The sequence below is a fragment of the Dicentrarchus labrax genome, unplaced genomic scaffold (genome assembly GCF_905237075.1).
Source record: "Dicentrarchus labrax unplaced genomic scaffold, dlabrax2021, whole genome shotgun sequence".
In the NCBI taxonomy this organism is placed as follows: Eukaryota; Metazoa; Chordata; class Actinopteri; family Moronidae; genus Dicentrarchus; species Dicentrarchus labrax.
This window is the reverse complement of record NW_026136709.1, coordinates 6,495,806-6,523,231: the sequence shown is the minus strand read 5'-3', so window position 1 is coordinate 6,523,231 and position 27,426 is coordinate 6,495,806. Positions and strand designations below refer to the sequence as shown.

The window sequence follows — 27,426 nt, the reverse complement described above, 5'->3', positions numbered from 1 at the left end:
GCTGACAGGGTAAGACAATGGATATAGGTCATGAAGAATGAGGTCCACTTAAAAAGTGCTCATCATACTGGAAGGCACAGTCATTATTTTTCACAAAAACCCAGTAATGGGTCCACGCAGATGCAGAGATGAAAGGCCAACATCTGCTTTCATAGTCATCTCTCAAAGACCCTTTTTACAAATGTTATCCAGCCTATTTCACCGTCATCGACAGCCTTTAATCAATGCATAAAGATTGTCTGACTCCGCCATATCTGCCCCATGAAAAGCCTGTTTGAAAGAGAACACTGTTTTCATTCATCATTAAAGATATTGGTGGAGACTTTGTTTTCCAAACATCAAAGCGTCTCTGATTCTTCGGTTGCTGTTCAGATATAAATGCAGATGCTCTCAGACAAACACACCGCCTTTTACAAAGTGTGGAAATGACGACTCTTGCCGCACTCCACTGCAGTTTGGATGTCACAACTCAATTATGAGTCCAACTTAACATCGGGAAGCTGTGATTTTTCTCCTCGCTGTGTCGTTAAAAGGCTTCTTGTAATTCACCGCGGATGTCCGTTTAGCATGAAATGGTGTGTACAAAGCCAATTGAACTTGAGACAATCCCTTCATAATTACAGCTCTTCCCATCCCTTACTAGAGCTATTGGTCCTTGGTGTCCTCTGCGACGCTGAATAAGAATTTGGGCCCAGTCATCTGGAAATGAGGAAGGAGGGAGGTGACTGGAAGGTATTTGTTTTGGCCATGCTCAATGAAGCCGCTAATTGTCCTTGGCCATGTAAAGCAAACCTACATGTCCTATCCTTTTTTCATTAACGCCACTGTGCTGTCTCTTTATTCTCCCAAACCACCACCACCGTGCAAGGCCACTGATGAAAAGGGGCAAAGGGAATAGCATGGACACCAAATGACCAGTAAGACATTCCCTTAACAAGGACGCTTACTTACCAAGACTGGGTGACATTACAGAAATGGCTTCCCCTGCATGCATAGAGCACATAAATTAAGGGTGAGTTGAGGGCGGATTTCCTGTGGAAGAAAAAATTCCTCAGTGCACAGACGGTTTGTAACATCACATCTGTGTGGGCATGCAAGATGCAGCACTCTTGTTCCCATTGAAAACCAACATATTTAGATAGTTAAAATGATCAAAGTCAGCCCTGTCGACTATTTATATCTGTATACACATTGATTTTTTAAGCCGGTTCTTACCACTTACAGCCTACTATGCAGATAGTAAATTGGTAAACATTATGAGATTTATGCTTATTATTAATCTTAGCATTGTATTCTTGCTTAATCTGTATTTGTTAAATTACTTAATTATACTTTGTGGTTCCAATAGTGTTGGGAGAGGTAACGTTGGTAGGTAATTACTAACTACAAATTACATTACAAAATGAATGACTCAACAGCACAAGGATCTATCAAAGGTGCTCTTAAACCACTCCATATCCTCCACACACATACACATATTTTCTGTATGTTACTTGTCCTGTGCTCACAGTAAAGCTGCAGGGCTCACGCAACATATAAATATAAAACTGAGTTGCATTTCTCTTACTAACGGCCCTCTCACCCCCAGCCCATGCTCCAGGCTAACATGTATGGGACGGGTCTATTCCCTGAATGCAGAGAGGCCAAACTGATATCAGCCATCCATCAAACTCCTGGTAAGACAGCGAATATGTGAAGATTGTCAGTAAGTATTTTAAACTGTAATTTCTTAACGGTACACCACTCTGAACTGATAAAAGTACTCACATTACGATGATGCATTACAAAGTACTGTCCAACACCCACTGGGAGTATTTCGTCTCCTTGCTGGAAGTCAGTGTAGGAAACTTCCTGAATAACTCTCCAGTCCTGCTCTGAGGTTGGACAGATTTTAGTCCTAGTTGAACTTTTCACAGATTCCTTGGAGTGATTTGTAGCTGCTTGATAAATATAGTCCTAGGTTCTTTAAAAATTCCTGCAGAATATTTTCGCTGCAGCCAAATCGCACAGCAGACGATTAATGCTCATATATGGATTGCCACTTTACCATGACATGCACTAATGCATGGCATAGATAAAATGTATAAATCTGACGAAATCACTGGTGCCCTTCATTTTTCAGTCTAATGGCTGCAGCATTAACAGCTGCTAGTCGCTGTCTTATAGTCATTTATTACCACCCATGTTATCCTAGTCTGCCATTTTACTACCATAGCACTATAAATCAGGGGGCAAGAAGGGGGCCAGCACCTCCATTCATGCCTGTTTCAGGAGAGAAATATGGAGCAGTGTGAAGTCTGTTCACCACAAGCCGAGGTGGATATCATGTCTGAAACGTACCATTTAAAAGTCAGTCATAACTTCTCTTTTGCCTTCAGGTCAAATACTTTACATTACAGCATGGCCTGTGTTGAATAACTCCACTATTATCATGCTTACATCATTTCTACATTACTGGATGATCCGTCATGTTGGATAGACTCACTTGGCTGTTGATAGTTTTAATATCTGGGCTGCTTTCTTGAGCAATGTTAGCATAAAAGGGGGGGAAAAAAATACATTTTTAACTACAAATGCCTGCTTGTAGCTTTTCTGAGAGGTTGTGGTGCCTGGAAACACTGGGGGGTACATAAATGTTTTGGCCACAACAGCGCAAGCCAATATATCCCAGCTTGGCCTGTTTGCTCCTGTGTGGCATGGCGACACACTGCATTTAATTTACTAGCGGCTCGACTAAATGTACCGGTGGAGGCGCTCCATAATTCATGAGGGAAGAGAAAGGGAGAAAAAAAACATGATGAATCTACGGTTGCTATTCATGTACCCTCCCCGCACCCCCCTCCACATTCAATTGAATGTTAATGGGCAGAGACAAAAGACAAAAAGAGATGTACACTGAAAGCAGAGATAGAGATCTGAGGTTAAAACAACAAGTTAAAATATGTGGATGTGTTTGTGTGTTTATATAGACGATCTGAAAGTGAATTCCAATGAGGCAGAGAGAGAAAAAAAAAAGTCTTCTCAGACTTTGCATTAATCATTGCCAATTCTGTTCCTGACCATTTTCTTATCTCCATAATTAAGCAATTAACAGTTCTTGGTGCCAGTTAGCCCTGCGCTCGGACAGGACGCAGCAGGAAAATAATAACACTAAATCACTCAACCGTTAGAGGATTTTGGGAAACTGCCGCATGGTAATCAAAGATTAAACGTAACGAGTGGAGAAATAGATACTGGCTTGGCAAGGGCCAAGAGGAAATATTCTCACCCTCCCGCATGCATATACATGCACGCTGTAACTAACACATATACACACACAAACTAATCTAAGAGATGAAAAATGACCACAGGCATTTTCACACACTTAACATGCCAGCACATGCGCTCATGCACAAAATTCACCCACAGATGCACAGACCTGACCTGTAAATCAACACTTGACAGGATGGAATTTATCACAGATCTTTGCACTTTTCCATTCAACATGGGAACGCACACAAATACCGTTGTGCAATAATGACGAATAGCAGGGATTTTACACCATGATCATGACAAAGATAGACTTGAGTCCCGGGGACAATGAAAAATGGCCGTCAATTAAAGTAAAACTCCCTTGTGTCTGTTTTGACTGGTGTTCTTCTTTGGTCCAAAAAAAAACTGAATTACCAGAATTTAGATTTTATTTATTTTTCTGCTGTGATATTGCTACATTAGTGCTCTCTAAGGGTAGTGAATTTTTGGTTCTGACTTTTTGTCAGTAGTGGTATTTTAGTGCAATCTGTGTGGGTGTGCAATAAAAGTAGTAATGTTAAGGAAATTGCAATGGTAACACCAGCTGGGGGCCCAGATTTATAGCTTGCGTTGTCCCAGCTGTGACTTGAGCATGTTATACATTGGTCTGTGAACCGTGGGTTTGAATCTCAGGGTGCTGAGGTCAAAAAACTACCTTGGACTATCTGGTCATTTGCCACACGTTACATAACAAACACTACGTGGGCTTTGTAAAAAAAAAAGGGGGAAACTGTATTGTATCAATGTTTGTTGGCTATACAGTATAATGTTCTCCCGTCAGTAGTGCACCATGGAAGTTAATGTGTCTGCTAGCAATGTGGGCTCGTAATTGCTTGTCAACAGTTGCCATGGAAAACGTCCAACAAGAATTATGTCCAAAAACAATCCACTTTTTAAAGATATGCACTGCAGCACCATCTTAGTTTATATTTCCTTACTGAAAACGTGAGGAGAATTTAAATTCCAGTTTGAATTTAATAACAAGGTAATTTGACTTTTAACTACCTTTTTTTTTCACTACAGATTTTGGATAATCTGTATCTTCACTTTGTATCTCAGCTCATATTTATGAGTTTGTTTTCTTTAGTATATGTGGTATGTTTTATTGGTCTTTTGTGTCCGAGTCACATTAAAGGCTCGACCTTCACTTGCCCAGCTTCCATAAACATCGCCTTCTCGGAAAAATCAAATGGATGCCATCTCTCCATGTAAGGCTCCGTGCACCTGATGCAAACTCAGTTTATTGTAATTTATTGGACGTGATCTTACACACACCTATAAAAGTTAACAAGCACACTGTTAAACCCAGGTTTGGACATTTATAAGGTTGTGGGAGACATCATTGCATGGCTCAGAGAGACAGAGAGAGCACAGAGGACAGTTGTTGAAAGGTCCACTGATGTATTGGTCATCCTTTGCTTCCTTGGACTTCAATGAATACATCTTTTTTTTGATCTGCTAAAGTTGTTTATAATGATTCTCTATTAGTGGCACAGTCATTCCATTTTCCCATGGGAGTGATGCACCCCCACCTTTTAACACACGGACAAACTCACACACACATACGAGCTATTCATTCCCATCACCAGCAGAATGTCCGGCAGATTAAAAAGAGAAAGTGCACATATCTCAAAACGCCCATACATCAAGCAGTCTTTGCTGCTTGTTGCTCTTCCTCTGTGGTGCCATTGTAAGCACTAGGAATGCTGCTGGTGGGGTGTTTGGGGGGGGGGGGCCCTATGTGCTGGACTGTCATGTAACTCTCTTGCCCCTTTTTTTTTTAAGACAGAGATAGGGAGGTCTTTCATTGCGGCCACTGTCTGGGATAGTTAATCCGGGGCTGAAATAGGCTTGCTTCGACTCAACAATGTAGCCGAGCATGTCCCTTTGATTTGGAGGCCTTGTTCCAATCTGGCTCCAATCAGCACGTTGAGTTTCTGGGGCCACTGCTGATTTTCTCGCCTCAGATGAGTGATCGCTGGGAGACAGTCGGACATGCACTGCCAAGTCTAGATCGCATGTGTTGAAAAATCACACACTGAAGTGACCAACTGTGTATTTGTGTGTGTGTGTGTTCTGCCAAGGCGCTATGGTAAACCAAAATGTACTGGCTGGCCTCCAGTTTGAGAGTTCTTTAAACCTCCATCTGTAGAACATGCAGGTTGCACAGCGCACCTCAACGCGGATGCCTTCGCATTCACACACATTCAAGCACCGTGACATTGTGATATTATGCTGTTGTGTTTGATGTGGGCAGCTAAAGAATCCTCTCATAACCTGGCATAAAGCAGCCGCAGTGGGAAGAACAACCTGCTGCTTCCATTGAAGTGCACTTGTCAATGGCGACCTGCCGGATCAAAACAACCACGATGCAACCCCTGTGGCTTGTACACCTTTGTCGTTTCCTTTAGAAGACACATTGTTAGACATTCAAAGGGGACATGGAAGAGGTTATTACTTTGTCAGAGAATATTTCCAACTGACAGAAGATGAAAAATATTCTCCCTCTCTTGGTAACAGCAGGTGAAAGTGAGAGGAAGAGAGGGTAACCTTGGTGGTTGGCGATGCACTGACCCAGGTCACTTTGTCTGATGTATGATGCAGCATCACAGAGCACACAGCACATTTATTAGACTGCGTAATGATAAAAAGATAGTGGGGGAAATGGATGATGGTTGAATTGGAGCCCACACATGGAGACGAGGCCCCTGCTTGCAGTCTCCTGGCGGTAATATCATAAAGCAGGCGAGAGAAGATGCTCCTCAGGAATACAAATGCTGCCTTTAAGTTGGAAATGTGTGGCCTGAGATGTGCCACCATATTGAAGAGGGGGGAGATTTAGGTCTTTAGCCGATTAATCTTTGTCATCATCTTGGCATTGTGGAGAAGCAATTTAGATGGTAAATACAGTTTGTGATCCATATATCATCTGGTTGGTGTCGTGGCATGCCGAAGTTTGGCTGCACATTTAGGGGCTAAGAAAGATTTATGCTAAATAAATGGTCTTATGTGTCATTGAGATCTTTTATTTCTTATTATAGCACCAACAAGAAGAGCACATCTGTATTTCATCACCTGTAGTAAAGGTTTAACTTGTGGGATGAAATGCCTTCAGGTGTTAGCGGATGGAGGAATGTGTTACAGTAATAATTGAATTAACGAATAATTAAGAGCAATATTTTGTGGGGAAAGATTTGTTGGCAGCTTGTGTTAAACCTTTAGTTTTTTTCTGACTTGCCAGAGGTCTGTGTTAGTGTGCATATTTATACACGATGGTGAAATTTGATTTGGGAAGTCCGGTTTGAATAATATGTGAGTTTGAAGGCCTATTAGACACAGCAGTTTGTGATACTTTGGGACCAGATTTTACAACTCTGTAAAGTCATCTTGTAAACTGTCATTTTATCCTTGATGGCTGCGAGCTAAACAGTCGAAATGCCAAAGCTGCAAACTTATCACTTTTCAGCAGAAGTGGTCCTTTTGAATGAAAAATATGGCATCCTTGTAAAGATATCCACTCTGTTAGTTGTTGAGTGATTTATCTTTTTGCAGCATAGTCTGTATAGTTAATATTAGTAACAGATATGTTTTCTATTTCAGCATCCATTGCACTATTGTCTATTGTCTACAAATGTTATTGTTTTTTGTTTGTTTATATATATATATATGTATATCTATGTTTATATATCCAATAAAGTGATTCTGATTCTAAATAAACTGCAGTCTTCTCTCCATATGTTCTGTCTTTCTCCAGGTAATTAAGTACAGGCACAGTAAGCATAAACTGCTGCTTGCCACTGAATAATGCATCCATATGGAGATGGCGTGTTATGAGTGAGGCAGGTCTACATACAGGGGATGTAGCTCAGTGGTAGAGCGCATGCTTTGCATGTATGAGGCCCCGGGTTCAATCCCCGGCATCTCCATGTGCTTTTACTGTCCACTGTTGCTGTGTTGAGTCACATGCAGGCAGCTGAAAGAATTGTACAGATCAAAGAGCTTGACACTCATCAAATATTGGAAGGAAATGAAACTCCTTCATTCCCTGATTTGTAAACTCCTGATCCCTTTCCTTTGTTACTATGAAATATAAAATAATAACAATAAAGTAAAGTAAATAGTGAGCCTTTCTTACTAAATTCTGACTGAAGACTGACTGTAGCTAATCTTGTGTAGATGTTCATCAGTTTAAAATGAACTTCAGAGAGAGTTCCTCTGTACTTAGCTTCGTCTTTATCAGGAGTTCAAATTCTCTACAAATACAACCATGATATGTAAATATTGACCAGTGCAGATTGACACAGACTAACACCTGGATAGAAGGGAAAAATGTAGTTGTCGTGGCCGAGTGGTTAAGGCGATGGACTAGAAATCCATTGGGGTCTCCCCGCGCAGGTTCGAGTCCTGCCGACAACGGCTGTTTTGTGATTCTGCCAGCCCTTCATGACCACCACGTAACCTGTTCACGAAGATCGTGACACTGCAACAGCCAGGACAAACATTCTCTAGGATAAGAATGGAAATTATGACGGAGTAGTAGAGCCATACTAAGTGAGAAAATATATACATATTTTTACGAGAATAAAGTTGCAATATTACGAGAATAAAGTTGCAATATTACGAGAATAAAGTAGTAATTTTATGAGAACTGTCAGCCAGCAAAACTGTTTAACGACTACATTATCAATACGTTAGCTTACCTGTTGACTGGACGGTACGATTGAGACAAACAGCGGCTGCTGATTGGTTGAACTGGTCACGTCAGATCTTGATACCTCTATAACTCTATCGAAGCTTTTTTCTCATTAAAACAACTTTTCTTTTTGTATTATTATTACATTATTATCGTATTATTATGACTTTACTCTCGTAACATTACTTTTTTTTCTCGTAATATTACGACTTTATTCTCATAATTTCCCCCCAAAATGTATCATTTTTTCTCTTACTATGGCTCTAATAGTCGTAATTTCCCTTCTTATCCTAGAGGATATTTGTCCTGACTGTTACAGTCTCACAACCTTCGTGAACAGGTTACGTGGTGGTCATGAAGGGCTGGCAAAAATCACAAAACAGTCGTTGTCGGCAGGATTCGAACCTGCGCGGGGAAACCCCAATGGATTTCTAGTCCATCGCCTTAACCACTCGGCCACGACAACTACATTTCCCCTCACTATCCAGGTGTTAGTCTGTGTCATCCTGCACTGCTCAATATTTACATATCATGGTTGTGTTTTTAGAGAATTTGAACTCCTGATAAAGACGAAGCTAAGGAAGTGTCTTCAGAAATGAAGCTGCAAATCTAGCTGCCATCTAGAGATTCAACAGCCTGCTACAGAGTCTGAAGAATTGTTTTCATCTTTATGGACATACAGTATCTACTTTGTTAGCTTTTGAGTCACAGTGGTTTGAGACAGCCCATGCCAATGGAGGGTGTCATCTCTTCAACATATGGCAGGGTCCTAAAGCTTTGACTCTACAAAAAAAGATACATGCAAATGAAGCCTGTAGCTTGATCCAAGGATTGCTGAAGCCCATGTGGGAACTGACTGACACCTCAGGTTCACACCAACCCTGAAATCATGATGCACGTGGGAGGTGCAACAGAAGCACTTGACATGCATTCAAGATCCAGCTGGTGTTGAACTGTACACGGAACTCAGCTCAGTGTCACAAAAAGTCCTGGATGTCTTGAGACATGACAGTGTCACCCTGTGTGGAAAGCTTTCATTAGATTGCACACATAGGTATACGTGCATCATCACGTCATGCAACTAATATCTCAATCTTGCTTTTTCAAGAATGGAGATATAATACTATGTATATGTTTGAGGGTGGATCCAGGTGGCACGTGAACCGAGACCATGTTGTGGATACGTGTCTGTGAATATGAAATCTACGATGTCCACCTGATGCACAACATAAATGCCCTCAGCAACGGAGTCCTCAATCTTGCACTCTTGCCAGAATGTATTCCTCCTGGGAAACCCGCTGTTTCTGTCGGTTGATAACTTTCAAGAAGACCTTGCCAGGGCTGTGGGGAGCTTCCAAGAAATGTATGTAACATAATTATCATTAATTACCATTAATTACATGCTAACAGTTAAGCAATAACACACAAGCAGATTCATGTAGCTCTGTATGTCCTCACAGCGTTTTACACTCTTTAGTAACAGATTCAGACAGGCGGACCACTATAAATAGTTCAATTGTGCACAAATTAGTGGAGCATAACTGTCTGTTGTTTAATATTGATAATGTCATCTTTTTCCTTCACAGAATATTTGTGACCCATAACTATGGAAGCGTATTGCATTCTCTTGAAAATTTCTTATTGGTTTGTTTTTTGCAGTGATTATTTGTGTTTTTCTGAGTATTTTTTTTTTTTTTTTGTCTGTTTTTCGGAGTTATTTCTTTTTTGGTTTGTTTTTCGGAGTGATTTCGTTTTTTGTTTTTCAGAATAATTTATTTTTATGGTTGGTTTTTTGGAGTAATTTTGTTCAGATTTTCGGTATATTTTTTTTTTCTCCTGAGTTTAGACACATTCATTCCTTTATTGAGAGCTTGATTTAACGGAAACAAACATGACCGGCTTGTTTAGTTCAATCAGGTTTTACTTTGATCAGGGTTTAAGACACTGGGAGATAGTCCTGTCTTTAAGTCATATAGATGGTATTATCATTAGTTTGTCGACTCTACGCAGGCACCTGAGGACTTGATAGTTAAAGATGGGGCATGTATGTGCGGGAAGGAGTCACCATAGGTCCATGGGAATCACTTGCAGGTTGGAGGTTCTCGCGAGAGTTAGAAGTATCTCGATAATTCAGAAAAAAATGACTCAGGGGGAAAAATTACCACGAAAAACAGAAAAAATTACTCCGTAAAACAGGAAAACTTTTTTTCAAGTGAATGCAATACGCTTTCGTACATAACCATGTCCAGTATCAACTCCAACGGCAACAGTGTGGCAAGAGGAGAGCCACCTAATAAATAATATAGTAGACCTATATCTCACTATTTAATCAATTTCTGTTAAGAATATGTGATGAAACTATTATTTTTAAAGTTTCGATTATTATTGAAGATATAAACATAAAAACTCACAGAAAGGGGTCCAAGCTATATTCACAGAGATATTCACTCTGCCTTGTCCTGAAAAACAGAAAATTATGCAGTTAAAAGAGTTTCCCCTTGAGGAAAAAGGTTGGGAACCACTGGTGTAGATGTATATGTGGTCAGTCCAAAAGCCAAAGCACTGGCCATACCCAGATGGAAGGAAACTAAAACTGGTGCTGTCCAGCATCTGGTGTATTTTGTCAAGGCCAACACAGACCAACAGAATCTGAGAAGAACAGTTTTAATGGTTTAAGAGTAAGTATTCCCTAATTTCTTTCCCTTCTTTCCTCCACCCTAACAGGCTCTTTTCCCCCGGTTTAATCGGAGTGGTTAGAGTGGATTGTAAATCCAGGTTTGAATCCTGCCAACAATTGTTTTCATGTGATTCTACCAACTCCCATGATCTGAATAATCCCAAAAAGTTCCTGTCAGAACATCTTTTTGTATGAGTTGTGAAATGTCTTCAGGAATGAAAATGCCTTCAGCTCCTTACTTTTACACATCCTATAATCAGGACTAGAGAGTCTTCTGAATGGTTATTTCAGTAACAGAGTCTTTTTCTCTCTGTATAGTTAACATTAGTCAAAGATTTGTTTAATTACATCATTTTCTTCTGTTCATTATTTCCCCGCTCTCCTCCTATCCCAGTCAAACGCTCCCACTGCTGGAAAATGCTGAGTGTGTGACCACATTCCTGCTTTCCACTGCGATGGTGGTATAGTGGTGAGCATAGCTGCCTTCCAAGCAGTTGACCCGGGTTCGATTCCCGGCCATCGCATATATCTTTAGTTTGTTTAGTGTTAGAAATGGGAGCGTCTGTCATTCTCATTAGAAACATATCTTCAGTTCAATCTATTTTTCTAATTTTTTTTTGTATTTTTCTAATTTTGTGCTAACTGTGATGGATATAGTATGATGGAGTATTAGGGCCAGTCTAAGAGAAAAATATATTTTATTTTGTTTGGAAATTACGAGAATAAAGTCATAATATTAGCTTTATGAGAATAATGTAATAATAATACAAGAAAAATGTTTTTTTAATGAGAAAAAAGCTTCGATAGAGTTATCAAGATCTGACGTGACCAGTTCAACCAAACAGCAGCCTCAGCCTGAGCCCAGCAGCTGCTGATTGTCTCAGTCGTACCGTACAGTCAACAGGTAAGCTAACGTATTGATAAGTTCGTCGTTAAACAGTTTTGCTGGCTGAGCCAACAGGCTGACAGTTCTCATAAAATTACTACTTTATTCTCGTAATAATATGACTTTATTCTTGTAATATTATGACTTTATTTTTGCAACATTATGAATTTATTCTCGCAATATTACGACTTTTTTCTCGTAATGTTATGACTTTATTCTCGTAGACCTAATATTATGACTTTTTTCTCGTAATATTACAACTTTTTTCTCGTAATGTTACGACTTTTTTCTCGTAATGTTGCGACTTTATTCTCAAAGACTGTGCTCTTGTGCGACATTCAGTAGCAGTGAATTTCATATATAAACTCGAATCATGAGTCTAAAATGTTTTTCCCATGTCCAGCTTCCTCTGAAGGCAATTCACTTAGAGATGGGTGTGTAACGCAGGTTGGTCAGGGGAAAGGAAGTGTGTTTAACTGGCTGATTTGGACCTTGTCAATTTATTTTACATATAAATACACACACACACGTACATATAATATAAAAACTTTATTTTACATATATTTTATTCTTAGAATTTAAGCAGAACTTTGGCTACTCTGGTTAACGGACCAAATGTAATGAACTTTATCGAGTGAAATTACTTCTTACTTCCAGAGCAGCTCTGTTTGTTTAACTAAATCTCAACCTGCCCAGTGTGAGTCCATGATGCCTATTAGATTTTCAACATATCTTACAGCATAACCACCTTCGCAGAATGAAACTGGGAGGATTTTTCTCAGAGCTGCTGCACCCTGTCTGGCTTTCCTCACGTCTGACTTTTAATGAGCAAAATATTTTTGGAGTCCAGCCAGAACTGAAGCTGCTACACAGCAGACCTATAGAATGAGATTATCCATCCAGAGGCTGCTGAAAACTGTGGGAAACAGAGAAGCTTGTATGGAAATTACTAAGCAGTCTCACCACTCCCTCGACTGTAATGTATGAGATCTACTGCCTTAATATCTTAGTTTGAAACCATAAAGTCTGCCTCTTTACAAGTCCCAAGAAAACTCTGGTGTGCCAGCTACACTCCACTGGCCCAATGACAGAAGTGGCTTGATACTGAGCGCATGTTTCATATTCAGTAGTCAATGGGGTGAGTAGTGAATTATGCTACAGTCTGGCAGCAAAGCATACAGATTGTCCCCTCTGTGTGCATAACAAATGCAAAACAATTTTACATATGGTATTCATATGACATCTGGAGCTAATGGAAAAAAATATAAAACACAGCTTCACACTGAGTGATAGAATTTTAAATTGTATTCTACACATGAATGCCTCCCAGGGTGACTGTCGGACCGGAGACGCTGCTTCATGGTAAACAGACAATGTTGAGGATTTTTTACAGCAAAGCGTTCACAGAAATAGAAAATACAAGATGTAGAAATCAAGGTCTCTTTGTGTTGCTTTCCTTCGCCCTTCGTGTCGACCACAGACGCCCAGTGTGAATGATGTCATCCTCAGACGTTCCACACATTGACCTGTGCGCAGACTGGAGGGAACGCAGCCTCGGATAATTGACAGTGGAGCAGCTTTGAAATGCTGATTAAGCACAACCTGCCCCATAGCCCCCCAGACTGTTGGCTCTGCATGCGGAGGAGGAGGCTTTTGACACGGGGAGGAATCCTTCAAGGGAGCTCTCTGTGATGCGGTTACAGTATCATCAGGCATCAGAATTCAAGGCCACTTCTCCAGAGATGCGCATGTAAAAAAAAAAAAAAAAGGGAGTGGGGGGGTGTGAACGGCATTCATTAGGGCGTCAGCGCTTCATTAAAACCTCCTCTGTGGTTAATATTTTCCTGGGTAGCTGCATGTGAATTCTGTCACATCGCCTCTGCATCCTCACCACTGCACGGGTGCTATCTGCGCTCCGTTCACGCCATGTTACACCGAGATAGCGCTTCATTGCGAGATTAGGATCTCATTTGGAATTAAAATTTAAAGGCTCATTAATTTTTAAATCACCCTTTACATGCCAGCTTATGTTAACACAGTTTGTGTCATTTACAAATTTTGTAAATTTTCCAAGTGCGTGCTACATCATTTCAATTGTTGCACATGGACATCAATTTTAGGAACGCTTGTAGGAACGTAGTAATGATCTAATTAAGTGGCAGTAACAGTGATATATTTAATGGCAGAAATTGAACTTCAGGGACTTTCGATTCTGGCATTGTCTCCTCTTGCCAATAACCACGACAAGGTCAATGATCTGGAGGTCATTTGTCTCCCCCCACCTGATGAGAAATATTGACCAAGAAGCTGTGAAGAACCAGGAAAGTGCCATAGCGCAACTTTTTCACTTTGACATATAAGTGAGGCAGTACAGTGAGTGTGGATTAAAAGACTTGATGCGGAGGAGAGAGCTATCACTCAGGATGAAGGATTGAGAGCAGCCGAGGGGTTACGCCGGGGACATTTGCGCTCAACCTTTTTTTTCCGGGTATATGGTCAATAGCAACAGACTGGAAACCCATAGGTTGCTTTCTGGGCGGACAAAAGCGATGGCTTACCCTCGTCTCGCCTCACTCAGGGACCGGTCAAATTTGTCCCCTGGGAGTGGAGAGACCTTCTAACATAACTCAGCCCTTTGACCTTTCAACCCCAACGAGGCCTTTTGCCGCTGTGATGGATGGCTTTTTGTGCACGGTTCAAGTCTCATGATTTATAGAGAGCTGCAAATATTTACTTTTTTTTCTCCCTCCCCCACCCTACCCTACACATTCATCCCCACTTTTGATTAAACCTTCATTTCCCAGCTCTCTCCACTCACAGGTTCATATTTTCTCATCAATTAGTATCGTGGCATAAAAGGGAATCCACCCTGCTGTATGAGATGGATATGATAATCATGACAGAGGCTCTCCCTCTCTCTGACATCGCTGAACTGGGGTAATTTTTCACTTTTTTAATATCCATGTGCCAGAATGTGTGTTTAATGGCTTCCCCCCGGGGCTATAGGCTAAAATGTATTTTGTGTCTCTGTGCTGTATCTTAAGTGTTATGGGAAACTCCCATGGTGAGGTAACCTTTCTATTAGGGATATGAAATACTCTCTTAGGTACTGACTAAGAGGGGTTCTTCCAAGTTTTTTGACTCGAACCCTAAACTCTGTTTCAATCCATTTCTCTCTAATACCTAACTCGTACCCAACTTCCACTTACATGGGCATTATCATTAAACATTGATTAACCAGTCCTGAAGAATCAATGTGATCAATTTGGCTGCTGCCTTGGTTGAAAAAGCAACAAAAATATCTTAACAATGCAGGAAATGTTAAACTCGCAGGCTTGACACATGCATGCTAATAGCTACTTATTCTATGGCGTGTTATTATCGATGCTTTATGTTTCAAATGTCAGACACCCATCCTTCCAGTCTCATCTGTCTGTCTTTCAGAATCAGCAGCCGTCAGAGCTTTCCCTGTGTTTCTGTCTGCTGCTCTGTGCTGAGAATCCAGGATTTACAGGAGACAAGACCATTTCTGCACAAATGTGCCCGGGGATGGAAAGATTCACAGTCTCACTGGACTTGTGTCCTTTTCTCATATATAGATTTGAGTTGTTTTTGGATTATTGGTCATGAGGGGCTGAGGATAACCATCTATCAATATAAAACAGCTCCTTATAACTTCATATCTTCCCTCACACTCAGCAAAGTTTGACTTTTTCTCCAGTGTCAAAAGTAATTTGAGGTCACACCACAAACAGGAACTAGTGTGTAGCACATGCAGCGCGACTTTCGAGGACTCACAGCAGATTTACCAAATTGTAAACCGCAATAGACTTAAAGGAAATAAGAAGACTGGTGTAGCAGCAACCTCACTGTCTCCCTGGCAACATCACACTTCCTGTTGCTTGTTTGATGATTATTGTTGCATGGTACATGCAGTTCAAGCATAAAATAGAACTCTGCACTGTTAGATCATACTGAATCCGTACGGTAACCATGACAAAAAAAATGTTTATCGTTCATTGATGATGTTTGATGTTTGTGATGATTACACAGCTCGAGCAGTGTGTGCAAAAAAGTGTGCTTAATAAAAGGAATAAAGAGATGCACTGAAAAATATAAAAATATAAATTCCCTTAAACAGAGTTGCATGTTTAGCTGCGATGTAACGTATTTGTGATTTGCACTGAATCATGAAAAACCACAGTTATGGTCCTTTACCCTCAAAGCAGCCAGATGATGTGCAGTGAGGTCTATTGGTACAAAGATGAAGAGCATCTACAGTCATGCTTTTCTGGAACACTTTTGATGCTCTTTTGGCTTTTGCTCTAGCCCTTCTTTGAGTTCTCCTTGTCAAGCAGCCGCCTGTCTACTAAAGCTGCTCTATAAAGTAGTAAAAAGAAAAAAAAGTACAGTGAAAGCTGCCAGGCTATGGATAAAGTGAAAATGGAATATGTACAAGCTGAAAATGGACAGAGTTAGGCTCTAACAGTGTTAGCTCGCCTTTTCTTCATGCTGTTTCATCTGCACCCTGAGCACTTTAACTGAGAAATTCCTCCTTCAAATCCTGTCAGTTTCACCTGCATTCACTGGTAACCCATGGAATACATAGGCCGAGTGGAAAATTACAGACAGCGTATAGGGCAAAGTAGGCCAATGTGTTACATAATAAGCTGACAGGTTAGAACAGTGCAAGTAGCTCCCTGCAGATAAGTGACCCAGAAATATCAGCTGCAGGTTTATGGCACGTACTATATTACATACAGTTCTCCCTTTCAGACCATTTGGCTGTTTCACTCTCCACTGCTTGTTCTCTGCATTCCTGCCAGGAATGAGAAACATCTAAATGTCAGTTAAGGCACTGAGAAACACATTTATTCACCGTTTTTCCAAGTTATACATCAGGTCCTAGTCTGTCTGCAGAAAGTTGGTTTAGATGGATGCACCAGCCGTGTTCAGTGTCACAATGCTTTAAGCCATGCTATGCCACTTAGGTCTAAACTAAAATATCTACCACATAGACTGGCACAAAATGTTGCAAAGTCATTCATGGCTCCCAGAGGATGTACAGTGATAACTTTTCCTCTTGTGCCAGTATGAGGTTGACAATTTTGGTTTAATGCCTCAAGTAATAACATTCCCATCAGCCTCAGTTGTACTTTGATTTATTTTACTGTGTGACAAGCTGATGCTCAGTATTTTTAAATTGGCACAAAAAACAAAGAGTGAAATAAGTATTTAAGAAATTATTTAAAAAATAAAACAAACCCTAATTGAATCTATTTTAAGCCACGCTCCATTCACATTTCTGTACAGTCATTAAATACGACCAGTTGTTAAAACAGCAGCTCCGTGTGTGGGACAAGCTAACTAAACCAGATTTAGGAGGATTCACTTTCCCCCATCTCCAACAAATTTAGAATGACACCCAAAAACCCCCCATTGAGTTCCAATCGGCCACAGGCATGAGAACTGAAGAAGAGGATAAGTGTGTTTTTATAGGGGAAGAAATAATACAAAATAGCTGAGGGCCAACTGGAATTAATTTAAATCTTGCACAAAACATCAGTGAATCACTTCCGAAATTCCCCCTGCCAGCCAGCTGTGATGTTTACAACTTTGACTTGTTTTCAGATTACACGCACACACAAAGGTTTTTTCCGTTTGTTACTAATGGCAGAAAGGAAGCGACGGAGAAAAAAAAAAAAACCCTGAATAATTAGACAGATCAGAGGAAGAGATCCTTCGCTAGAGGTCATGCGGCTGATAAACGATAGGCTTGCCTGCAATGCATGTTAAGTGAGTACCGGTGTAATTATCCAGGCTGCGGCGCCTTATGAATGTGTGTAATGTCACGGCCTTTCTTCCCTCACCCCCCTCAGGCTCTTTCCTTCCTTGTCAGATGCTCTACAGACAGGGAGTGAAGGTCACTTGACCAGAAGAAGAAAGGTCAAGGGAGGGACCAGGCCCGTGACGGACTGATCAGCCCACCGCCACTGAATGAAGAATTTAATTAAGATTGAGAGCGACATTTTGGTTTCCCATCTCTTCTTTCCTGGCTACCAGTCTGCGAAGTTCTGATTATCAATTTTTCAGAAAGAATAGGCACTTCAATCAAATGAGGATAGAGCCCCCCTGAGGGGATTAATGACGATTTAGTGGGCTTATTTTCACTTTCCTGCCTTTTTTTTAGCAGGAACTTTCTGGAAAATCACTCGCCAAAAATTCTCTTTTTACCTAATCTCAGAGCTTGACAAGTTCATGTGTAACAAGACGCTTTTAGAAATGCTGGAGATATCTTCATTAAAACATCAAAAAACTCCTTCAGGATCCAGGCAGCAGCTCATCCAAGGCAGACCTCCTTCCTCTAAATTGAGAGGAGCTCGTGCCATGACAATCTGTGCTTGCTTTGCAGATTCTTTGGAGCCGATGGGGGACCCAGCGCAATAAAAGGAGCCCTTCCTGAAGGTTTGGCGGTATGTTTCTGTGGGCGACACACAGGAGATCAAGGGAGTGAGAGAACTGACTGGGCAGGCCTGGAGCCGCCTCTCTCTCCAGGGACTCTTCTCTTTAATCACAGTGCAGCCAAGCAAAGTGATGGTGAACTCCACATGCCTTTGGTCTCCCTCGTTTCTCTCTCTCTCTGTCTTCATCTCTGTCTCTCTCATTCTGCTTCTCTCAGTTTTCTCTCCTCTTTGCTCTGTGTCCTCACCGTACTGCTCGTCTCCTCCTGCTCACACATCTTGCCCACTGCCTTTCTTCTCAGTGCCCCTCGTGGATTTTGTTGTAAATTTCATACTGCAGCCCACATGCATTTTTTTTTTTTTAATATTGTAGCACAAGGTGGATACATACTGCACCAAAGAGGTGTTAATTGTGTAAAAGCTGCTTCTGGTAAGCAAAGAAAGCCTCCTTGCAGCAGCACTAATTGAGACCTGGACCTGTCCCTGATCACTGAGCCTCCAGAGGCCGGCTGCCATAAAAGCAGCGCTAGGAGCAGTCATTACTGCACTGGGAAACATATGGTGTCAGGTATCTTTAGGCTTAACTGTCCAGTGGCACATGGAAGAAATGAAGGCTGGGGACACGGGGAGCTGACCATTACGAGAAATCCTGTAGGTGTTGCACAGTGGAGGGCCTCAGACAAGCATGTCATTTACAGCTGCCTGTTGTCTCCTCTATGTTTTATTGAAACACCAGAAATGTGCTGCAAGCTGAGGACCTGCAGTCAGGCTGAGATGTGTGATGGCATGTTGTTGTTTTCTTGTGTTTCTAATTGTAATGCAAAAAATAGACTTTTGGTCACTTGGATGCAGAACACCACAAAATCTTGACATATTATCATCTTACAAAGAATGTGAAAGCATTTGCCAATTCACACAACATTAGCATTCATTTGTAGTGAGTTTTCAGAGTTTCTGGTCGTCCAATGAATGCAATATTATTCTCCTAACTTTTTTTTTCTGTCTTCAGGAACTACTGAGGAAAATATAATTGTGGCTAGGTGTTCGACATTCTTCAGTCTGTGTGTCATTCCGTAGCAGCTAATAACAGCTGCCTGTTGGAAACAAGGTTGATGACAGCAAAGTCTGCTAGCCAGGAAAACACAGGCTAACAATACACTAAAATAGGCTCTGTAAAGTTGAGAGTTGGGTGATAATTCTCTGTGGCTTTCAAGATTCGTTTATTGAAGTTTGACAAGGCAGGATACAGCTGCTTAAACAGTTTTTAACCAGTGAATCCTGAAATGAGTCAAGCATAACAGCGATCAACATCATAAACAAAGGCGTAAAATTAAGAGCATACAACCCTTCTACCGTAAAGATTTTATTTGCTTCAATCACAGAACTCAATCTGCCTTTACTTGGAACAGGCATCTATATGGGATCTATTCTTTATTGTAGTGCCTGTGTTATTTTCACAGTTTTGTCTTGACATTCACAAGACTCTGTCCACTACTACATGTTTCAAAATGCTAAAGCTTTCATGAATCAGTGTTACATTTTATATATTCATATAACCTTGAATTATTACTTCAACATATAGTGCTCAGAATCGGATTTCCTCCTGAATTTGAAGAGTGAAATCTGCAGATCCACAGCTGTACATGACTCCTCAGCAAGTCTCATACAGCAGGTCTTCCTGCTGCAGCCACATTCCTGTCAAATTTGGCCCTCCGGCTTCTGACAGCATCTCCAGATTCCCAGGATGCCTCTTTAGGCAAAACTTTAGAGAGAGACAAGTGGAACGTACATTCTCCTACAACAGCACAGAATTGGGTTAGAGTGCGCATAAAGATACTTTCATAATGTTTTTATTGCTTGCAGCAAGGACCTGTGAACCATTAGCATTTTAGCAGCGCCTAGCCTTCCTGTGCCGCAATAGGATGCAGAGTAGTAAAACTGTCAGTGAGTCCTTATCAAGTCAATGATGTCTCTGTTGCTTGGCAGGCGTCAAAAACAAATGACGGTTGAAGCGTCTTCTCCGTTTTGAAACTCATTTCCTCTCGTGTGTGTGTGTGCTTGGGTGATGGGGGGGAGGGGAAGTGAAATGTTATTGAAGTTGCCATGGTGATTCAATTTCAGTAAACCCCCTCTTCCCTCCGCCTCTCTCACCCTCATTTCCTCACTAGAACAAAAAAGCAAATATTTCTGAGAGGAATTCCCTTGGTTGCGGGAGCTGCGGCGGGTTTCACCGACTGATCTGAGCGAGGTTTGGGTGAATATGTTTCCCACTGGGGATCCCTGCTCAGATATGCATCCTCGCAGATCTGCTGAGCACAGAAGTTACACAAAACAATGCTAATTTCTGGAATTTTAAGTGTTTCGTAAAAAATTTCAGGCTGAGAATCATTAGAGTGGAAATGAAGACTGAGGAAAGGAGGCGTTGTATTACATTTTCTGACTTTTTAAGGCAGTCGATGAACATCAAGTTGTGAGTGTAAATGTCAGATCCTTTGCATTCTTTGTACTCCAGTCAAAGGTAGCTGCTTAGCATAAAATTTAATGCCCTGCCAAGTCAAAATGTCACTTTGGTGTCACTTTGGTAGAACCGGATCTATCCACCCCATTAGGAAGCCTTGGCTGACATCGTGTGCTGCTTTATTTAAAGTTCAAACAGGAAGACTATTTATGCCTCAATCTCCTCCCCCATCTCAACAGGGTCCGCTGAGGTTTTATTTTCCTCCCAAAAATAGAAAAGCTAGTAACAGAGGGAGAATGTTTCTAATTCCCAAAACAAATGATAGGCAACGGGGCAGCTCTGTTTTGACATCTAACAATATGATAACACCAATTTGTTTCTCCCTCATCACTCTAAATCGCCCTGGGTGAATCAGTAGCCGCAAGACAAGCAGCTCTGAACATGAGAGCTTGTTAGAAGGGTGTTTTAATTCCATTTCTACGCTCTTCTATCGATGAAATGCTGTTTAGGACTCTGATCTAGCCACACACACCACCACACACACACACACACACACACTGGCTTCTTCTTCAGTTCAAGCTCAGCTCTTCCTCTCCACTGACTGTCTCACAGTCACCATCTGCCATGTTGGAAATCTGCCCTCAGCCTGAGAGCTGGGAGCTGTTTATATATAGTTCTCCATATTTCACCTCTTTAAAAGGGGGATTTGTAATCTAGCTTGCCTGTAAATCACAAATCATTAATAATTGAGCACATTTTTCAGCTCAGAGCAGGGCACCACATCGGCCTGGTAGCGCCTTAAAAGCACACAGCCGTATAACCCCATTTTTGTGGTTTTCCAGAGCCGAGGCCTGTGTGGCGCGGTAATTAGAGCTGCCACATGTTCTGGAAGGGGTGGGGAGGGGGGCTTTACCGCCGACCATTTGGCGCGATTGAGCAAGATGGGGGAAGCCCACGGCCGTGCCAGGGAAAGGTTGATGGGAATCCACGCAACACTGTGGCCGTCACTTGGCTGAAAGGGAATCCCTTCCTGTTTCCCCTGTTTTGTCAGCCGCTCAGACTACTGCCATGGTGACCTGATGTTTACTGTACTGACTGGTTGGCAGCCACACAGCAACAGGCAGATGACGTGTTCATATGGTATAATGCCTATTTATAAGCCTCAACTGTAACTCTGTGTGCATATGTGTGTGTGACTGCAGCCTCAGTGGAAAGCATGGCCGCAACAGGCCCTGATTAGATGAGCGACTGGTCAGTTGCTGGACAACAAAAGCCTAAATCAAGAAGGAAAGCCCATGCTACAGTAATGTGGAAACTAAATCTCCATGGCAACCGTATCATAACAGAGATGACTGCAGACCTTTTGTGTTGTCAGATCTGCTCATTCTTTCTTATGTTACATCAGAATTAGAAGTTGAATTAGACAATATATATATTTTCCTCCACTCCTCCATTCTGATTCGTGAAAGTCGGGCAGGATCTTTTTTTGGGAACATAAATTAATCTTATCCCTAAAAAAAGAGTGGATATTATGCATGGCTTTTTTGAAATAATGAGAGAGATTCCTGGCGCTGGTGAAAAGGACCACCGGATAGTAAAGCTCTGTAGAGCTCAATTAGGAGTCATCTCTATCATTAACTCAACCTATAAACTATTAATGGTCTCAAGCCATTTTTCATGATAAGGCTCCCCACATTTGAAAAATTCTCATTAGGGCCTAAATTAGGGAGCTCTCGTAGATCAAAATTGGTCTTATCTGGATTTTTAAAATTCAAAAATAAAGATTTAATGAAATATCTGTCCTTCTTTCTTTCTTTGCCAGTCCATCTTTCTCTTATTCAACTAATATTCACTCTATATGTTGCATTATGCAGTTTTCCTGTATGAAGGCGAGTGCCTAGAAAGGTGTGTATTGATGCAGGCATGCAGGATTGTATTCCCAAGGTAGATGCTCCGTATGTTTGTCCACGTGTTTTCCCAGAGATAGTTGCTGGGTTTGATGCACACACTCTCTCTTCCTGCCTCTTCCTCTGTGTTGTCAGATCCACTCCTACAACGTGTCCATTGTCACATCACTTACCGCAGAATACACAATGACCTCGCACTCAACAAAACACCCAACACCTAAGATTTTCCTCCAGAAAGAGAACGCAGATGTGACTTTGTCTCGCTGCGTATAGAATACTATGCTGGCCCTCCTGCTCCCCGCATGAATTTTAAACAGCTCCATAGGAATGAAAATGAAAGCCATGTAAAAATTAATATTACATTTCCGTGACTTCCTATGCTGTTTAAAAAGTAATGAGACTGAATAAAAAAGCACTCAAGTTAATAGCCTTGAAATATTGTGCCCCTGACATTTCGTCTGCACTTCCAGGAAGCAGACAGTGTTCAAATTGTTGGCAATATAACCCGCCTTTTACATAATGGTTGTGTCCATTTGATAACTTAATTGTTCCCTGCATTAGTAGGAAGCTTTTAAATGTATTCAGGCAAAACAGCTCAAGGATGACAGAGAATGTCTAAAAGCACCAAACCGGTGCAGAACTCAGAAAAAGTCTGGATGAATTTATGGAGCGGATACGTGGAGACATGCAGACAGTCACATATGGCTGGGTGTGTACTCATTCTTTCACACACGCACACCACTCCTCCATTCGTTCTGGGTGTGATCCTGTGTAGGAGTATGAGCAGGGATATCCCCCTATGGTTTTCAGAGAGGTCTGACTCATTGCCAAGTACATTTTTTTTCCCAAGGAGAACACTCCGTCCTGTTTGCAGCTCCAGAGGAACCCCTTGTTCTCAGGGAAGGACACGCCTTCAATGAGTTCACTGCACGTGATGAGTGAACCTCCTCCAGGAACTTTAGGTCACTGTAACCTGTGGCAGAGCAATGAAGAGATGTTTTAGAAACAGTCCTTCAGATTTAACTGAAATAAAAATAATTTTTGCTACCAAATTAGAAGATCTTCAGTGTCAGTGTGTCAAGTTTCCTACATTTTCCAAGGGGAAACATTTATTTTTCCTTCAAACTGACACTGTTGGTATTGGTTATTTGGTTGGTGCAGTATCTGTGGGAAGAGGTAGTACACATTGTTATATTACATAATTTCCGATGACCAGTTAGTCAGTTAACCAGCTTGGGAATAACTGTGGTTAAAGCTCTCCCGACATTACTCTGACTCTGTGGCTGTGTTTACACTGCAACTGACTCAAATCCGATTTTTGTTTTGCTCATATGTGACTTAGATCTGTTTTTCTTTCACTACAGTGTGAACCACATTACCACAACTGTTGCTGTGAGAGACGCTAGCTAGAACCTCCTCCTTCAACAATTTGGGATAAACAGAATAGTGACTGTGCAGGAAATGTTAAAGAAATGTTGGCTTGGATTATTAGCTTTCAATTTCTGAAAGACACCTGAAAGAAATACAAAAGGAACAGCACGATGGGTCCTCCCAGATGTTGAATTTTATAAAGGTACATACAACCTAAATCAACATTGGTTGATACTATATGTGGGCTTGTTGAAGAAGAGGAAACAACACCTTGTATCAATGTTTGTAGGCTACAGGGATGTGATTAATCCAGCCTGTGGTGCATCATGGTAGTTCACGACCTGACGGGCTCTTAACTGTCACTGGGCGCTGCCATGGGAAACACCCAGCCAGTGCTGAATCTTAGACATCGTTTCCACAAAAATGTACAAAAATGCTTCATCCCACTCTGAAAAATGGAAAAATATGTACCAGTGAGGAGAATTCAAATTTAAGCGTTAGGTCCACAAGGTGTGGGATGCTTTCCGTATCTCAAATAATCCCGTTCAGTGACCTGGGGAGCATTCAAAGTATTTGGTGGTTAGTTCTTATGAGCACGCTGGATAATATTTTGTCCATCTCTGAGGTCCCTCGACTGTTTACAAATATACAAGGCTAAAACGCTCGGCTTTAATAGAAAAGATTATTTACAGTTTTTATGAATAATGGAGGATGGCCTCAAGGAAAGCATTCTCAGAGTGCAGCCTTAATTGTCATGGTGTTCCATTTGAAAGCAAAGAGGCCAAACACAAATTTCAATTCTGGTCTGCGTTCAAAGTTAACTAATTGCATGCAGTCCAATTCAAAACCGGTCAACACACACCTACACTGCTGTTTAATGTACACACCGCTCAAATATTGAGTTAACACAATAAGCCTTTTAACCTTTTAAATATAGCGCAATGGCCTCTGCGTAAACTATAAATTGTCATTATCTTATATTCTCTGCAACAACTGGAGCATATGAATGAGATTACTTATATCCCATTTAAATTTACAGCCAGCAAACAGTCATCAGTTTCTGTGTGCTTTTGGACTTACTACTTACTGTAGTAACACAAACAAACTGAAGGCTGGGGCTGCGTAATTGGGAACATCTGGATGTTATTTTGGTCTTTTCAGTCCCACAATCATGAGCACTATAACATCTTATTTGGACCTTTGCTACAGTGTGGGCTGACTGGAAAAAAAACAACAAATTCCTGAAATAAACATCCTTCACTCACAGTTGGGGAAAATGACACGAATAACCGATGCAGGAAAAAACAAAACATCTCAGACAACACTCTTGTGGTGTCTTGTTTTCACCCAGAAATGAAACTGTCACATTTTGGATTATACACAAACAATACTGGTATATCGCCTTAGTTTGACCTGAACATGTCCACGCACATTTATTCAACATCTGTGGTGTTTGAAATGCTTACTGCAGCAGATGAATGAACAGAAAAGACAAAAAAGAGATCCATCCATAGACAAAAGAACAAGGAAAGGATAAAAGTTTGGGTAAGGAGGAAAGAAAGAATTAAGAATCAAAAAACTCCTGTATCACCTGCGGGTCTTGAACCAGGGCCACCTTCTTAAGGATTCAATTGCATCTGACAGGTGAATAGCCCCAGAAAAGCAATACAGCGGGGATTAGAAAATGAAAATAAATGAGCTTTTAAAGCCTAATTAAGGATTTAACCTAAATGAAGCACAGGTGGCTGGTAATAGGTGCTGCTTCCACATCCACAGTGGGGCAGGTTTGAAATATTTCAGAGCACTTTTACTCCCCCCACATCCACCCTCACCACCCCCTCCTCCCTCCCAGCCCGTGGCCTTGCCTTTGGTATTTACTCACGCTTTTCCTGGGGTCGCAGTGTCACCAGGCTTAGCCGATGGGAACGTGCCGTTTTTCCAGTGTTTTCATTGGCTGGGGGAGAACATGGGAAAAAAAGCCGGGCATCCTCTATGGTCCCACCTCGAGCAGAGGACCTCCTCCCCCTCCCCAACTCCAGCCTCTCCGAAGCCAGCGTTACCACATGTAACCCCTTCTGCTCGGGTAGAAGCGAGGAAATAATGATGTCAGAATGATGGGGCACGACCTTTGCAGCCTCCTTTCATGGGAAGAACTTTAAACCAAAGTGACAAAGTATCCTCCTGGGTAAGAGCATGGGGAGGAATTTCAGCACTGATATCCATTACACTCGGAGTTCATGAACTGCTATTTTATCTGACAAACATTGCTTTCAGTACAAGTGGAGTAAATACACTGTATCAGTATTTATGTGGCTGCAGCTCTGAACAATAGCTTCAAATCCTCTTTTGATAGATTAAGTAAAGCACCAAAGGCCGTGTAAGAAAACGAGGGCTTATTTTATGATTAAACAGCTACATGATCAAAATTATCCAGATCAAAGAAGCTCCCTGAGTTAAAACTGAATAAAAAATTACTCAGTGGAATTAATTTATTTTCTATTTTCTCTGTTAACGTGTATTACTTTGCATTTGGCATGAGGCGGCTACATATTCCACAAATTGGCTTTTCCCCTCCTCTTCTTTCCACTTATTTTATACATTTGTAATCAGATATTAGCAGTCGATGTTCCAGATATTACTCACGCTGTGCAGAAAGATCCCTTGTTAATTTAATGCCTATGTGTTGAGAGTCACTTCCCATATATGGAAGTTAATCATTTCCAGTGTGAGTGGCTGTCAGCAAGAAAAAACACTCAAACATGGTGTGTTATGTAACCATCGTTACTGTTCATAGGCAGGAAGTTTGACCGTTTACTGTACTTGTACTCAAGGAGCTTATATGTTCATGTGCACTCAGCCGTGTATTGGAGGAAACACACAGACTGTACCTACTGTGTGCTCCTGCCTTGACTCATACTGCATTATAAACTATGGAAACAATAATTACTCAATGCTGTTTACTATATGTATCATATAATTGGTTTGAATTTATCACTGTAAAAACTGCACAATTCCACAATTCTGTTTACTGGAGAGGAAAGGATCTACTGTACCTAATAAATTATTTAAAACCATCCTCATAATGAGGCAAAGGAAATAAACTTTCCAACATATTACATCAAGTTTAAAACAAATTATTATATGTGTATGCTTTTTCCAACATTTTATTTTGTTTGTTTTCAATAAAAGTAACGATTGATTACTAATTAGGTAAACCCATTGTAATTTAGATAATGAGTCAACCAGATAAGCCTAATAACAGTTGTGGACATTGACCACTTCACTCTGATCACTGGAGGCAGTGCAACTTCAGCCCAAAGGATGTGTCCACATTGGCATGCATACGGAATACTCACTTTTATAGTATGTAGTTTTATAAAGACTACTGCATATTATATGCCTTTGTTGCTTTTTATTTGACGATCAGTTTTTTTTATCTGAGTTATTCATCTTTTGAAATATCTCATGTTTATGTTGTATATCAAATGTTTTATTTATTGGGTTTTACACATTGCTCTTTTCCACAAAAAGAGATACTGTAGGTAATAAATGATTTCACTTTAATGGACACAAATGATTGCAGATTGTTCAGAGAGTACTGTAATTGTAAATGGACATCTCAACCATTAGAGGCTTAAAAACTGGTCAGCTGGGAAAAAGAGAGATTGTTTTTGTCATTACT

General features: G+C 41.0%; 1 long non-coding RNA gene and 4 other non-coding genes across 6 annotated transcripts; 3 read left to right on the top strand and 2 right to left on the bottom strand.

Moving 5' to 3' along the window:
• Positions 1-7,145: 7,145 nt before the first annotated feature.
• Positions 7,146-7,217, top strand: trnaa-ugc (transfer RNA alanine (anticodon UGC)). Its single transcript has one exon. It is a non-coding gene; the product is annotated as a tRNA-Ala (tRNA).
• Positions 7,218-7,625: 408 nt separating this feature from the next.
• trnas-aga (transfer RNA serine (anticodon AGA)) lies at positions 7,626-7,707 on the top strand. The gene has a single exon. It is a non-coding gene; the product is annotated as a tRNA-Ser (tRNA).
• Positions 7,708-8,368: 661 nt separating this feature from the next.
• Positions 8,369-8,450, bottom strand: trnas-aga (transfer RNA serine (anticodon AGA)). The gene has a single exon. It is a non-coding gene; the product is annotated as a tRNA-Ser (tRNA).
• Positions 8,451-11,113: 2,663 nt separating this feature from the next.
• trnag-ucc (transfer RNA glycine (anticodon UCC)) lies at positions 11,114-11,185 on the top strand. Its single transcript has one exon. It is a non-coding gene; the product is annotated as a tRNA-Gly (tRNA).
• An 8,166-nt stretch (positions 11,186-19,351) lies between these two features.
• LOC127369488 (uncharacterized) lies at positions 19,352-26,489 on the bottom strand. 2 transcript variants are annotated; one of them, XR_007886080.1, is made up of 5 exons: positions 26,388-26,489; positions 25,627-25,925; positions 24,015-24,192; positions 23,464-23,537; positions 19,352-23,346 (listed from the first exon to the last, which is right to left on the bottom strand). It is a non-coding gene; the product is annotated as an uncharacterized LOC127369488 (long non-coding RNA). The 2 variants fall into 2 exon arrangements; XR_007886079.1 differs by lacking the exon at positions 24,015-24,192.
• Between the last annotated feature and the right edge of the window lie 937 nt (positions 26,490-27,426).